This window comes from Rhinopithecus roxellana, chromosome 13, assembly GCF_007565055.1.
Source record: "Rhinopithecus roxellana isolate Shanxi Qingling chromosome 13, ASM756505v1, whole genome shotgun sequence".
Lineage (NCBI taxonomy): Eukaryota > Metazoa > Chordata > Mammalia > Primates > Cercopithecidae > Rhinopithecus > Rhinopithecus roxellana.
This window is the reverse complement of record NC_044561.1, coordinates 22477202-22491593: the sequence shown is the minus strand read 5'-3', so window position 1 is coordinate 22491593 and position 14392 is coordinate 22477202. Positions and strand designations below refer to the sequence as shown.

At 40.0% G+C, this 14392-nt stretch overlaps 1 protein-coding gene and 1 long non-coding RNA gene across 2 annotated transcripts in view; one reads left to right on the top strand and one right to left on the bottom strand.

Annotated features, from left to right (window-relative positions):
- Positions 1-14392, bottom strand: part of TTC28 (tetratricopeptide repeat domain 28) — a 475930-nt gene that overhangs the window by 80968 nt on the left and 380570 nt on the right. The window lies entirely within an intron of this gene.
- On the top strand, positions 9165-12835 carry LOC115892800. The gene is made up of 3 exons (XR_004052716.1): positions 9165-9323; positions 10433-10578; positions 12239-12835. It is a non-coding gene; the product is annotated as an uncharacterized LOC115892800 (long non-coding RNA).

The window sequence follows — 14392 nt, the reverse complement described above, 5'->3', positions numbered from 1 at the left end:
AGAGACAGGGTCTTTCTCTGTCACCTAGGCCAGAATGCAGTGAGGTCATCGTAGCTCACTGTAGCCTTGAACTCCTGGGCTCAAGTGATCCTCCTGTCTAGCCTCCTAAGTAGCTGAGAATGCAGATGTAAGCCACTGTACTTGGCCCAAGATTAGATACTTTCTATTGATCTACAAGTTCATTCTTTTCTTTGTCATTTCCTTTATGTTGTTAAACTTATCCAGTGAATTTTTAATTTTAGATATTGTAATTTTCAGTTTTAGAATTTTCACCGTGTTCTTTTTTATAGTTTCTAGTTCTACTCTGACAAAATGCCTTATATTTTTATTCATTGTGAGCATAGTTCATTGAGCATATTTATAATTGTTTTAGTATTTTTGTCTGCTAATTTCAACATCAGAGTCATTCATAAATGGTATCACTCTTCTCTTAAAAATGAATCACATTTTCCTGGTTCTTTATATGTGAAATACATTTGCAGTGTAACCTGGACATTGCAAAGGTTATGATGTAGATTTTGTTATACTCTTCTAAAGAGTATTTTTTTTTTCAAAACAAGCAATTAATTTGATTGGATTCAAATGGAAAACTCAGTTTTTTGAATGGTACCTCAAATCTCAGTTTAGTTCTTGTATCTTTAGTTCTTGTATCTAGAATCTGTCCTATGCATTTGTGGTTCAGGTTCCGCCAGAGATATGGGCAGAGTTTATACACAAAATTTGAGTTTTCCACTCTCTAGATCTTTCCATTCCAATATATACATGTCCCCCTCATTTTCCAGAGGCTGTGGTTGTCCTGAATGCTGTCATCTGGTTCTTCAGAACAGAAAGGCTGCAGTTTTCTATTGGAGCTTTAAATGCCAAATGTGGCCATTGGTCATGTTCAGACCTTAGGCTAAAAGCCATAAAAATGGGAAACACACTCTGCCATTCCTTTTTTCCATGTTTTGACACCCCTCCAGAATCTGTGTCCTTTAGGACCTTGTGTTCATGATCTAGGACCTTCAGGTGGTTGGTATTTCCCACCCCCCCATCCCACCGCCCCACCGCCCATCACAGAGTTTTTGTTATTTATGGGAAGGTTATCCTAGAAGGAGCTTATTTCATTATATACTGAAAGTAAAACCACTGTAATATGCATTGCTGCATAATATGCCATGGTGTGTATCCACCACATTTTACCTGTCCACTCTATCAGTGATGGATGCACAGCTCAGGTTGACTCCAACTTCCCATCCACACACATAACACAGTCCAGGGCCTTTTCTACCACATGCCTCTGTAGAGGGAAGGTATCTGGATGAAGATATTATCCCAAGCAAAAGCCAAGAGGTAGGCATGTGAACCTAGTATGTGAGGGAATGGAGAGAAGAGTAGCACAGCTGTAGGACAGCCAAGCAACAGCTGATGTGAGGACCCATGAAGAAATGAGTCAATGAAGGTTTAATCGGGGGAGTAACAGGACAGCTGTGTTTTAGGAGAGTTCTTGTGTCGGCAGAGCGTTTGTTGAAATGAACTGTAAAAAGACTGGGGTCCAGGAATCTAGTTTAGTGTACTTTTTTTAACCCCATATTTGATGGGATATGAAATAGGATAAGCAAGGCAGACAGGGTAGGGGATGGATATGAAAGAAGTGACATGTGCTTATTAACTTTCCTACGGATGAAGGAAAAGTGAAATACTGATGGTCACGTTAAATTTAGTTTGCAAGGCTGCTCCTCAGGAAACTGGAGATGAAGGAATAGAAAGAATGCACTAGAACTCTTTGTCTGTGGGTTTGTTATATTGGGAGGCTGTTGGTATCACTGACACACAAATCAGAGGGAAAAGGATGACTTCAGGTTTGGATGAAGTCTCTAAATAACCTTCTGGGCCTCCCTACTTAAAACCTCTCTGATTCTGTGTTTCCGAGTGTGGTTTTATGACTCCCTTCTAGAGAGTGGAAAACTTAAATTTTGTGTATAAACTCTGTCCATATCTCTGGGTGACCCCTGAACCACTGGACAGAAGAGAGTGGAAAACTTGAAAGGGGATAATACTATCTGCTTTTGTTTATTTTCTATATTATAATAAAGGTAAAATGAGACATGGAATAAAAAATATTTTACTACCACAAAATATCATATACAATAATATTTTATTGTTAGATAGACCCAATTATACTCCTCCCCCAAATAACATCATACTTTCAGCGTCAGCTCTACATTCAGAACTAAGATGGCAAAGCAGTTTTACCATATTTATTGCCAAACACTATTGCTGCCCTCAAGAAGCAAGGAGACAGACATATTAAATGAATGAGACTATCTTGGAAAAGGTATCCAGGAAACTGCAACACTGACAACTCCAGAGAGGAAAATTAGGTGGTGAGAAAAAGAGATGGGAAGGAGACTCTTCAGCATGTTTTTCTTTTGAACCTTTGAGTTTTGTACCATGTGCAAGTATCACTTATTCAAAAACTAAAAAATGCAAATAGTTAATGACTACATGCGCATTAGAGAGCTATCAGTGCATCGATGCATCATTTTGATACAGTATACATACGAATGCATGGCTTTCTCTATAGCATCCAGAAACCAATAATGCCACTGGTATTCCACCCAGGCCACGTCCCTTGCATAGCAGCTTGGCAGCAGCTGCAAAACCTCATTGGGTCAGCCAGGACAGACTCTTACCATGCTAGGGTATTTCCTTTCAGTGATTATGGACACACGTTCTCTTCCCACAGTGGTATATGCAAGGATAATTATACTTCCCACCAACATGAGATTCTTCCAAAGAAGGAAGTGAAAATCCATGGATACTAAAGAAAGTATGGGTTACTCTGCCACAGTTCACAGTTTACGTACTTAGTCCTCTTCTTTCTCCATTGACTTAGGGTATGCTTCGAGGTCACTGATAATCTTTAACCTAAGTGAGCTGACATTCTTTCCAGACTGCTCTGCCATAATAACATTATTATTCTTCACAAAATGGTCGGGCCAACAAGAGTTAGGCATGCTAACTGTGATCATTTTTCATTTAAGAAAACACCCTATAAGGCCAAAATAATTTAAGAAAACATGCTTTCTATGGTTAAACTGAGGGCCAGCAAGCTCCTTCGACAGCTCTGCTGCTGCAGTACTCAAGACAGCTAAAGTGTCACAGCCTCAGGTGCCCTTCAGAAAAAGGAAATACTTTGTTTTCTCTTTTGCTTATTTTGAATGACAGCATGACAAAATTATTCAACTTTAATTCTAATAGAAAATGGAGTAAAAAAAGAGTTCTACACCATTTCAGACTGTAAGCTTCCAATGAGTTAGGCTCTGTCCATGTCAGGAAGGTTTAGAGAAGGCATTTTGGCTTGGACCATGCACAGCTAAAACCTTGTCTCCCTGAACATTTATTCCAGTTAGGTAATTTTCTGCCAACACAATCAAAGACATTACTAGGAAATGTACATATTTCATACTTGATATATTCTTATAGCATTTGCTGGACCAAACCAAAATATTAATTTTCTAGTTTTCATTACAACCAGAAAGTGAGTCTTCCCCCTCGTACACACAATTATTTCTTGCTTAAAGGCAGATACGCAACAAGACTTTTAACTGTTGGCCAGGGTTTTTTATTAAGGCAGAGGTATCTCTATTTTTTTCCAGCCTTACTGAAGCATAATTAACAAATAAAAATTGTATATATTTAAAGTGTATATAATACTTTGATATATGTATATACTGTGAAATGATTATGGTTACCACACTCAAGTTAATTAACACATTAATTATCTTACCTAGTTACCATTTGTGTGTGTGTGTGCGTGTGTGTGTGTGTGTGTGTGTGTGTGTGTGTGTGTGTGTGTAGGACACTTAAGATCTACCGCACTGGCAAATTTCAAGTGTATGATACAGTGTTAACTATAGTCACCATGCTGGACATTAGATCTCTAGACTCACTCATCCTATATAACTGAAAGTCTGTATCCTTTGACTGACTACTACTCATTTCCCCCACCCCCAAACCTCTGGTTACCACCATTCTACTCTCGTCTTCTATGACTTAGATTTTTATAGTCTATATATGAGCTCATACAGTATTGGTCTGTCCAGCAGGTTTTAAAAATGGTTCTTTATTTTCCCCTTAAAATAACAGACCATGGGGAATATTTAACCAAAAAGACCAAGACAGAATAGGCAAAATGATATTGAGGTGTCTCACTGGATAACTTGGGACTGTGGGGTCTTTCTCAAATGTAAACCTGCCTATTCCACGCTTCTGGCCCTGGCTGCAGAGTGTGTCCCCCTAACCCCCTTTGTGACCTCCTGGGGTCTGTCCCCAGGCACCTCTCCAGCCTGTTTCCAGTGGTGTGCTTGATATTCCTCCCTGCATCTCCCTAAGTGTGGCACTGCACCCTCAACCTTGCTTGTATTGCTCCTCCACCTGTATTTGGCAGGGCAAAAATCCACTGCACTTCCCGCATAGATCAAGCAGCCCTTTCTCCAGGAAGACTCTCCTGACTGAGCCCTCCCCAAAGTACCAGTAGCCCCTTCCACCTCTGTGTGCCTATGGGAACCCAAACCCTCCTTCCACTTTTCTCATAATAACCAACAGTGGCAGCAGCTACATTAGACTTCTTATATGCCCAGCTCTATCCTCCTGCTTTTCAGGTATTATGTGTATTGTTACAAAAGTTCCATGAGATTAAATTGCTTGCTAAAGGTCATGCAGCTAGTAAGTGGCAGTCAGGATTGGGCATATTTGTTTATATTTTTTCTCTCCTATTAAAGTGAGAGCTTCTTATAGCAGGAAACATATTGGCTTTATCTCTGTAGCCCCAATACTTAGCAGAGGCCCAGGCATGTAGTATGCATCTGACAAATGTTTCCTGAATGAATATTTCAATAATTAGGTTTCTTGCAAGTTAGACTGATTGCAATATCTCTTATAACATGAAATACTGAAAATTCCAATGGTAAGAAAAGATTTGGAAAATTGGGGGGCAAGCAAACTTGGTGCCCATCACAAGACGAATGCTAGATGTTTGTGAAGCTTATGCTTGTATTTCTGAGTGTCTCTACTCATGACATCTACGAACCTACGAGCTCCTCAAGGAAAGGAACTGTGTTTTTGCTCTGAATCCTTGGAGCACATCACAGCCCTGGCACAACAGAGATATTCACCAAATAGTTGCTAAGTGAATAAATGGGTTAAAAATGACTGAATACTAGATTTCAAATTCTATTTGGGTACAAGGCTAAGTTACTTGGAAAAATGCTTTTAAAATTGTCCATTATATTTTCTTTATAAACACTTCACAGCTGTTCTTTTAAGCAGAGTTATATCACACTAAGTGATATTTTATTTATCTCCTCTTTGCTACCTGCTTCTTAGCCCATTTTGATTTAGGCAGCTTCAGATTTATCCTGGAATCTACATGCCTAAGCTATGTAAAAGTTGAGTAGACCAATTTATTCATATACTATTAACTTAAACTTAGCTCATCTCTAATTTAGTCTTACAGCTGCAAATAATTCAGAACTTCATTATTGCAGGTCAGATTCCATTTCTATAAATACTGTTATAAACTCCAGGCAACACCCACATGTCTCAAACATAGGAAAAACTCCATTACAATTAAAGACTTTTCATGAGCCTTGACAGAGCTCTAATAAGAGCTTATCCAGAGTAAATGCTCGCCCCTTAAGAGAGATAAATGGCTTGGTGGAAAAAGCAGTAGATTGGCACCTGGAGACCTGGGTTCAAGTTCTGACTCTGTCATCTTTAGCTGTGTGACCTAGGATAAGTCAATTTTCTTGTTTCAAAAAGAGGGGTCATAGTTGTCCTGCCTCTCTCAAAGAACTACCGTAAGGATTAAATGAGGTACTATGTGCAAAAACGCCTGGTAGGTTTTTTTGTAACCACATGTGTAACAGGTGACATTTTTATTGTTAGAGCTGATACTTCATTTCATTCTGGGCTCCCACAATTTAATCTCTTTTTTTCCTGTTTTTTAGTCTCAGTGGGCAAGGAGTTTGCATTCTGAGGTCTCTATTTCTTTAAAATTGTATTTCTCTTTCAAAAGAAGTCAAATATGCAACAGATCCAAGTCTGTTTCAAGGTTGAGCTAAAATCACCAAAGCAATTACTTAGGGGGAGTTCAGGGAATTGCATGTAAGATTAAACGATCACTTTAATGTTTGAATAGAAAAATAGGTAAATTCTCAAGGACTGCTTAATTATTTCTTTCATGATGTGGCTTGATACGAACTATTTTTATTTCAAGAACTGTCCAGGGTAATGAAGGATTTATTTTTTGAAAATATTCTCCAAGCCAAAGGACTTTTATTTCTCAATGAGAAATAATTTCCCTTGCTCTCAAATTCATTACAGTAACATTATTTAAACGATACGTCAGATTGCATTGTGATAGAAGATTTCTCTATTTTTTCATCTGGTATATATTTCTACGTTTTTCTCTTCTCTATTGTACTGCTGATGTCAGTGGGAATACCCAGTACTTAAAGACCAAAAGGAAGTTTCCAGAAGAGGAGGACAAAAGTCTACCAAAACCTCCAAAAAGACAGCAAAAGTCTGGAAAGGCAGTGAGTGAGTCATTTTCTCTTGATCTTTTTCTCTTCCTCAAACAAAATCATTCAAAAGCAATTTCAGAGCCCCAGGAGGCATGTTGGCACTCTGTTTTTGAGAAGTCTTTTTTAAGGCCCACATTTGTATTCTAGTTCCATCATTTAATTAAACATGAATCCTTGGACAATTCACTGAAAAGTTCTGAGCTTTGACTTTGTGCTAGGTAAAAGAGAGGCCACAATCAGCACCTCAGAGGATGATCTCCTGAGTTCATACACCTGTGTCTGACACATGGAAAGTGCCCAAAAAGGTCATTTCCCTCTTCTTTGTCCAAAAAGAAGCAAGCTGAGAGATTCTAATAGGAAGTGAGAGTTAAAATGTGAGCATTAACTTGGCATAACAGAGCACTCAGCAAAGCATCTTATATATCTTGGCTTATTAATATTATTCATTAGCATAAGATGAAATAAAAATTGTGTCTATCTACTGAGAAATTCTGTCTGCCACGGGAAACCAAAATGACAAGCATTATATGGAATCTGGATTCTCTTGCCTGTTTGACTCATTTTCAAAGACAAATTAGACAAGTAGCTTTTTTTCTCCTTGAAACTTTCATCCAACTAAATTCTCTATCCCTTTTCAACCTAGCCACTTCTAAAATTCAAAAACACCACATTCCCAAGTCCTTACTATAAGCTCCACTGAGTTTCTATTTCTAGGATTTAAAGCACAACATTGAACCAAAGTACGAAGAAGCAGACAAGAAAAATACAATAAAGCGTTAGCCTACACTAAATTGAAAGAAAGGTTGTACAAACACACACACACACACACACACATGCCCCTTGTTCTTTTCCATTTTACTCTGGTATTAACCCAGGGTGTTCATTCTATATCCTCCTTTGGAAATAATAGTATTTTTACTTGTATATAGTCAGACCCATTCTAGCAATGATCAGAAAACTTCTAAGCTTCAGCTTTAACACAATTATAAATCAATAGTGCTTATATGGGGAAAAAAGGTAGAACTACTTCATGTAGTCATTCAATGAATATCCCCTGAGGCCCAGCTACATTCCAGGTTCTATACTGATGTAAATTGAATAGATCAATCTCTGCCCTAAATGGGCCTCCAGTCCAATGGGAGAGCGAGAAATTACAGAGTTAACCTCCACATAATAAATACTACCGTGATTAGGGACAGCCAAAAAATGAAAGACACAAGGTGCTGAGATAGACAAAAATAGCAGAAACCCACAAAAGTAAGACTACTCAAGCCTAACAAATAGCTTTTTTTGAAAACAACCCCAAAGAAATTTCTGTAGAGAACAGGGATGTGGTATCCAAAACATCATTAAAAGGCAAGTCTAGGTTGGGTCCTGTAATTCCAGCAGTTTAGGAGGCCAAGGTGGGTGGATCACCTGAGCTCAGGAGTTTGAGACCAGCCTGGGGAACATGGTGAAACCCCATCTCTACAAAAAATACAAACATTAGTTGGGCATGGTAGTAAAAAGAGGCAAGTCTAAACGAAAGGATAGTTTAAAGTGGATAATATCTGAAGGAAAGAAAATCAATGTTCTGTGTCATTCAGTCATTCCATTTCATCTTTATCATGAAAAGCTTTGTCTAACCTTGAGGTGATAATCAATATATGTGACACAGTTTCAACCTATTAAGTCTAAATTAATAAATATGCATATTAACTTACAGTGTAATTTTCAAGCTATCTCATAGCTATATTCTTTCGAGAGCACAGTATGTCAACCCAACTTTGGGCTTTAGTTGCAAGCATCCATTGCTACTCAATCCAACTATGAGACAGGAGTTGAGGGAGCAGCAAAAGAACTAAAGCCTCTATGAGTAACACACTTGAGGAGGCCCTGGTGTCAGGGCATGGGAGGAGAATAAGTGCTGGACTAGCTGGGGGCCAAATCCAAAGGTGGGAAATGTAGTCAGTCCTTTCTAAAAGCAGGAATCTTTTATTAAGGCCGCCAGAAAATGATGTGTTATCTCCTGACATCTCTAACTGGCAAGAGGCACACACAAAAATTAAGAAAAAGACAAGTTTGCAATGACAACTTTGTCTCTACCAGCCAGCATATTTTTGGAAGTGACAGATCCTTAAATCAATTCTGTCTCTCCCTGCTTATTAGCAGTAACTCCTCACTGCATTAGCATAAGTCTATCAAAAGCTAGGAAAGAACATCTCATTATTTAATGTGATGAGTCTTCATGTGTTAGTGGGAATCAGAAGAGTTTCATAAGCTGGCCTTGGGGTCAAGTTTTGAGATGTGGATGTTAGCTCAAAGTCTGTCATTAACTACCTGATCTGGATAAGTCCACCTCTTTGATCGTCCCAGACGATATTACATGTTGATGGCACTTCACAGGAGTGGAAGTGGGTAGGAAAAGGCTAGAGAAATGTAAGAAATAACTATGAAATGCATGTTATCACTGAGTCATGCTTTGTCATGTAGATGATGACGGGCTAACCACACATTAATGATGCTATGTTGACCGTGTGTGCAAGAGAAGGTGTGGTTTATTCTATCAGCCCCCAGTAGTTTGTTCTCTCACACCCTTGCTCATCCACTCATTCAGTAAACATTCATGGAGGCTTCTTGTGTACTAGGCATGGCCAGGAGCTTGAAATGCAGACATTAGGCATGATCACTGCTAAGTCATCATCTGGCCTGCAGGGACATTCATCAATGGGACTGAGTTCAACTGTCCATCTGTATTATTGAACTAGTTAACCAGTAAGTATCCATTAGGGTGCTACGTATTGTGTACCCAGACTCTTCTAAATCCTGGTTGGGAGGTAGAGAAAGTGGGCAAACATGGGTGGGTCAGCTCCACAGCAGGTATCCTCCACTTCAACCAGTTTGGCCCCCATTTTTGGCTCTTACTCACCTGTGTAAGCAATTTCAGGCTTCAATGCTTACTGAAGACATCTAGGAAAAACGATGCCCCAGGGAATAGAACTCCAGGGGATCCCATGCTATCAGAAGAAGTAATTGCAAGCTTACTAGAATGTGCATGGTGCAGAGGTAGCAGGGGGAAGCCGGCTCCTGTTGGAACAGAGGGTTGACACCAGGAGATAAGAATGGGACACACAATGGGGCCTCATAGCCAACTTCATCTCCAGGCACTCCTCTGTCACTATCCTTCTCTGGGGCTGATGTGTGCAGGAGTACTCGGATGACAGTGACCTCTTAGAAAATGCCTTAAGTAGCAGGAAGCCAGAAGCACTGATGGAGAAGATAGGAGGCAGGTGGCCAGGCTAGTCCTGTGGGCATGTTATCATAAAAGCCCAGCCTGGTGTGGGAGAAAAGAAGGGGTGATTCTAGAAGCAAATGGGTAATATCAAACAGAGGTTAGTACTGATTAAATCAGCAGCAATAAATGAAAGGGAGATTTAAGGACAAATGATTCAAAAGCCTCAAAACTAACGAAATTGAGAGGGAAAGATGGAGGCTTTTAAATAAATGGGAATAAATATGCACCTGATTGAGGAACTGCATGAGAAAAGGTCTGATTTTGGATAGGCTGAGTTTGAGGTGAATTCCAGGGGAAAGTCAAGCTTAGAAATCAAGGGAGCCACTGAGCCAGGGACATATATCTGTGTTCTTGGGATAGAACAAGTTTCTAAAGGAATGTCCATTAACCAAGAGTGCCCACAGTTTTGGAGCAAAAGGAAGATGAGAAGCCACGGAAGAAGATGGAGGAGTTCTTGCAGATGCTCACCCACACAGAGGTGTGTGCTATGTTAAGGGAAGAAAGATATAAGCAAGAAAATGGTCAGCCATCAGACGCTGAAGGAAACAAAGAGCGTGAAGCCTGAGAGATCATCATTCTCTTTCTCCAGGTCTCTGGAAACAGTGGGTGTCAGTGGGAAACTGGATCATTGTTCAGCACACATCCACTCCTGTGGGAGGAATATATTCTCTGCCCTACTGATGTTGCGCTTAATATGAGATTTGCTTTAGCCAATGAAATGTGAATGGACAAGAGGTAAGCAGAGGCTTGAAATGTGTCTCTTTATTTCCCTTTGTCTCTTGCAATCTTAACTTTTACCATCTTGACTTGTGGACACAGAAGGAGCTGACTTAAACTTAACAGGCAGTATAAAAAACAGAACCACCCCAGTTTACCCACAGACCCAGAACAAGAAATACATGCTTGTGGTTAAATGTCTCTGAAACTCTGGCATGCTGCCTGGCATTACTGGAGGAAAACCTGGACAGTACTGTGTGAGTTGTGGGTCTGACACAGTTAAATGTGCTCCTTCATGGATGGCACCCTCTGGGCCTCCTTATTACTGTGCTCAAATCATAAAAGTACAAACAAGATGAAAAACAAAGCCTATTTCAACCAGTTCAAAGAGGAACTTGGTGACTATAGTCAAGAAATATACTAGGGTTATTTTCCTAAAGCCAGAGAAGTCAAGATTTACACATTAAATATCTTAAATATCGATTGTTACATAAAGTTTTATAAAATCAAACACATAAAAAAAGACTGAGGAATTTTTTTATCTTGTCCTGGGGTAAAGTGCAAGATATACAAAGTAAGGGATATTGAGATTTGATAAGTTCAAATGATTTTTACAGAATTGGTTGTAGCAACATCCAGCTAGCAGCTGACATGGAACCAAGAGGGAAGGACTAAATGTCTGAATTAATCAACAGATTCAGAATCCCACCCTGCCCCTTCTCCCTCCAGCTCCTGTTCTAACAGGAATGCCATCCCAAGCTTTGGGACCATGAATAAAGGATTTGGGACAAGAGATAAAAGAAGAAACATCTGGTGTTCAACAGTGCCTCTGGCAGGTATTCAGAGCATCTAACAGATTGGTCCCTGCCCTATAGCACAGGTGCAGAAGTGTCAGGCCCTGGTACAAGAGAGCCTAGGTCATTCTGAATTCCCAGCCCTCACATTTTCCAGTGAGAGGCTCATGACACTTTTCCCCATATCAATGTGGTCTGTTTTTTGTCTTTGGGCTGACACTACCATTCACCAGATTATCCTTCCTATGTACAATGGGATAACTCACACCTAGCAATTTCAAGAGTTCTGCTTTTAAAAAAGGTCATGAGGCCAGATGTGGTGACTCACGCCTGTAATCACAGCACTTTGGGAGGCAAAGGTAGGTGGATCACCTAAGGTCAGGAGTTCGAGACCAGCCTGGCCAACATGGTGAAACCCTGTCTCTACTTAAAATACAAAAATCAGCTGAGTGTGGTGGTGCACGCCTATAATCCCAGCTGAGGCACGAGAATCCCTTGAACCTGGAAGCAGAGGTTTCAGTGAGCCGAGATTGCACTAATGCACTACAGCCTGAGTAACAGAGAGATACTCTGTCTCAATCAATCAATCAAATTAAAATAAAATTAAAAAGGTCACGAGAAATATAAAAGGAGATTCCATTTAGGCTATTTCAGAGGTTATTCAAGAAGACCAACTATAATTATCCTCTTGTTAAGCTGCTGACTTAACGCTAAGAAGCTTACAAAAGCCTTCTGAACTCATTTTGTTCTCAGTCTTTCAGAAGGAGTAGAAATTCAAGAATCAGGAGCACACGACGAGTCTACAGTGTGTCCCACTCATTCCTGCAACTGCGTCTCTTTATGCTCTAGTCCCTAATGTGGCATCAACTTTTTTTTTCCTCAAGCAGATATAGCTGAGCCTGAGTGAGTCGCTTCACAGATAAGGCTACGCCTGCCTTTTGGAAGCCAGCCATGATAGGAGAGGAGGCCACAACAAGACAGAACACAGAGACTCAGCCAGGAAATCCCATCCTATTTGAGAAGGAGCTCAACTTTGGATCTTACAAGAAAGGGGTGAGCATTAGGAAGCAGAAGCTGGGGAACTGTGATGTAGCAAGCTACAATCCCTGCAGCAAAGGACAGACTATCTTCCTCCTGTAAACACCATTCAACATCTGGAATGTCTGGACCCTTTCTTTCCTCCATGCCCTGCCTGGTGAGAAACTCCTCTGCCTGGAATGGCTTTTCTCCCCCTACCCTTTAGGGCCCAGTTAAAATGTCACCTCCTTGGAAGCCTCCTGAATCACTGCCTCACTCCCCAAGTAGGCAGAGTGAGGCACAGCCCTCTTTGTTCCGACCTTTATCAGAGCAGTTCTCACATGGTAGATTAATAATTTACACGTTTGTTGCATGCTCCACACCATGAGCTACTGTAAGGCCAAGAATTCCAGCTATTATTCATGCATATATCTCCAGGCCCAGCATCAGCCCTGGCACAGACTACATGCTCATAAAATATTTTCAAAATGGTAGTACCCTCGTTTAGAATGAAATTGGAAACTCTTTGTTTTAAGGAATAAAATAAGTGCCAAAATATACTCTATCTACTTTTTCTCCACAGCGTTCTGGAAAGGATTGGGGTAAGAAAAAACATTTGTCTTGTAAAGTAAAACCTTACCAATTTGGATGAATTGGGAGGTCAGTCTCAATCAGCAAAAATCCTTAATTAGAAATACTTATAATGAAAATTTTAAATGTTCAAAGACCTACTGTACATTGAATGAGGCTAATGATGCAGCAATGCCATCGTCACCAGTGCACTGGGGACTGCTTTAAAGAACAGATAGAAATAATTTGAATCAGTCTATCAACTGTTCATTTACATCGATATGTTAAAGATGTCCTAGTTGCAATCCTGCTTTTGTAATTCATTTGCTTAAAAACCCCTGTCTTCTCTCTTTTTGGGGAGCTGAAGTAGGGGGGTAAAAGGGAATCTCTCTGGAACTGTATTAATCATACATAATCTTTGGATTGTGACACTCTTCCATCATGCACAGTCTGTATTCATTCACGCATTCATTTTTTCATTCATTCAGAGACGGGGTCTCATTCTGTTGCCCAGGCTGGAGTGCAGTGGCACAACCATAGCTCACTGCAGCCCCAAACTCCTGGGTTCAAGTGACCCTCTCACCTTAGCCTTGCAAGTAGCTGGGACTTCAGGTGTGTGCCACCATGTCGCTGCTTTCATTTATTTATTTTGTAATTTTAAATAATGTAATAAACATGCACAAAACCATTACCCAAAACAAAAGCCAGGATCTTGAGAATAACATACCTCTAATCATTTGTTACTTCCCAGTGAGTCCATTCCTAGCCTGAGGTAGGTCCCATCCCTAATCCCATAGCAATCACTCCCTGGTTGTCCTTTCTATACAGGTTTTATTGCATCTATCTGTATTCTGAAAAGTATATTTTTATTTTTGTCTTTAACTATTAAAAAGATGTCATCCTGTAGGTAATGTTTTAGAATTTACTTTTTCACTTATTAATTATTATAGTTCTATTATGTAGCCACTATCTTAGGGTTCACTGTGGCTCATTTGTTGTTGAAACCTAATAGTCCATTTTAGGATTGCACCTCTATTTATTCATCTACTCTCTCACTACATGTGGGTTGTTTCCAGAATTTTGCTATTGTTTACAGTGCAGCTTTGAAGATTCTTGTTCATGCACAAGACTTTCTCTTGGATATTACACCCAAGTGTAAAGGGTATGTACATATGTGATTATTTATTTACTGAGACAGGGTCTCATTCTGTCATCCAGGTTGGAATGTAGTGGTGTAATCATAGCTCACTGCAGCCTCAAATTCCTGGGCTCAAGTGATCCTACCACTTCAACCTCCTAAAGTGCTGGGATTACAGGTGTGAGCCACCTCACCTGGCTAATATTCAACTTTAGATGGTCATGACAAGCTTCTTCTGATGTGGTTATGCCAATTTACTCTCCCACCAGTCATTTAAAATTTACCTTGTGGACTGACCCTCCAATACTTGATA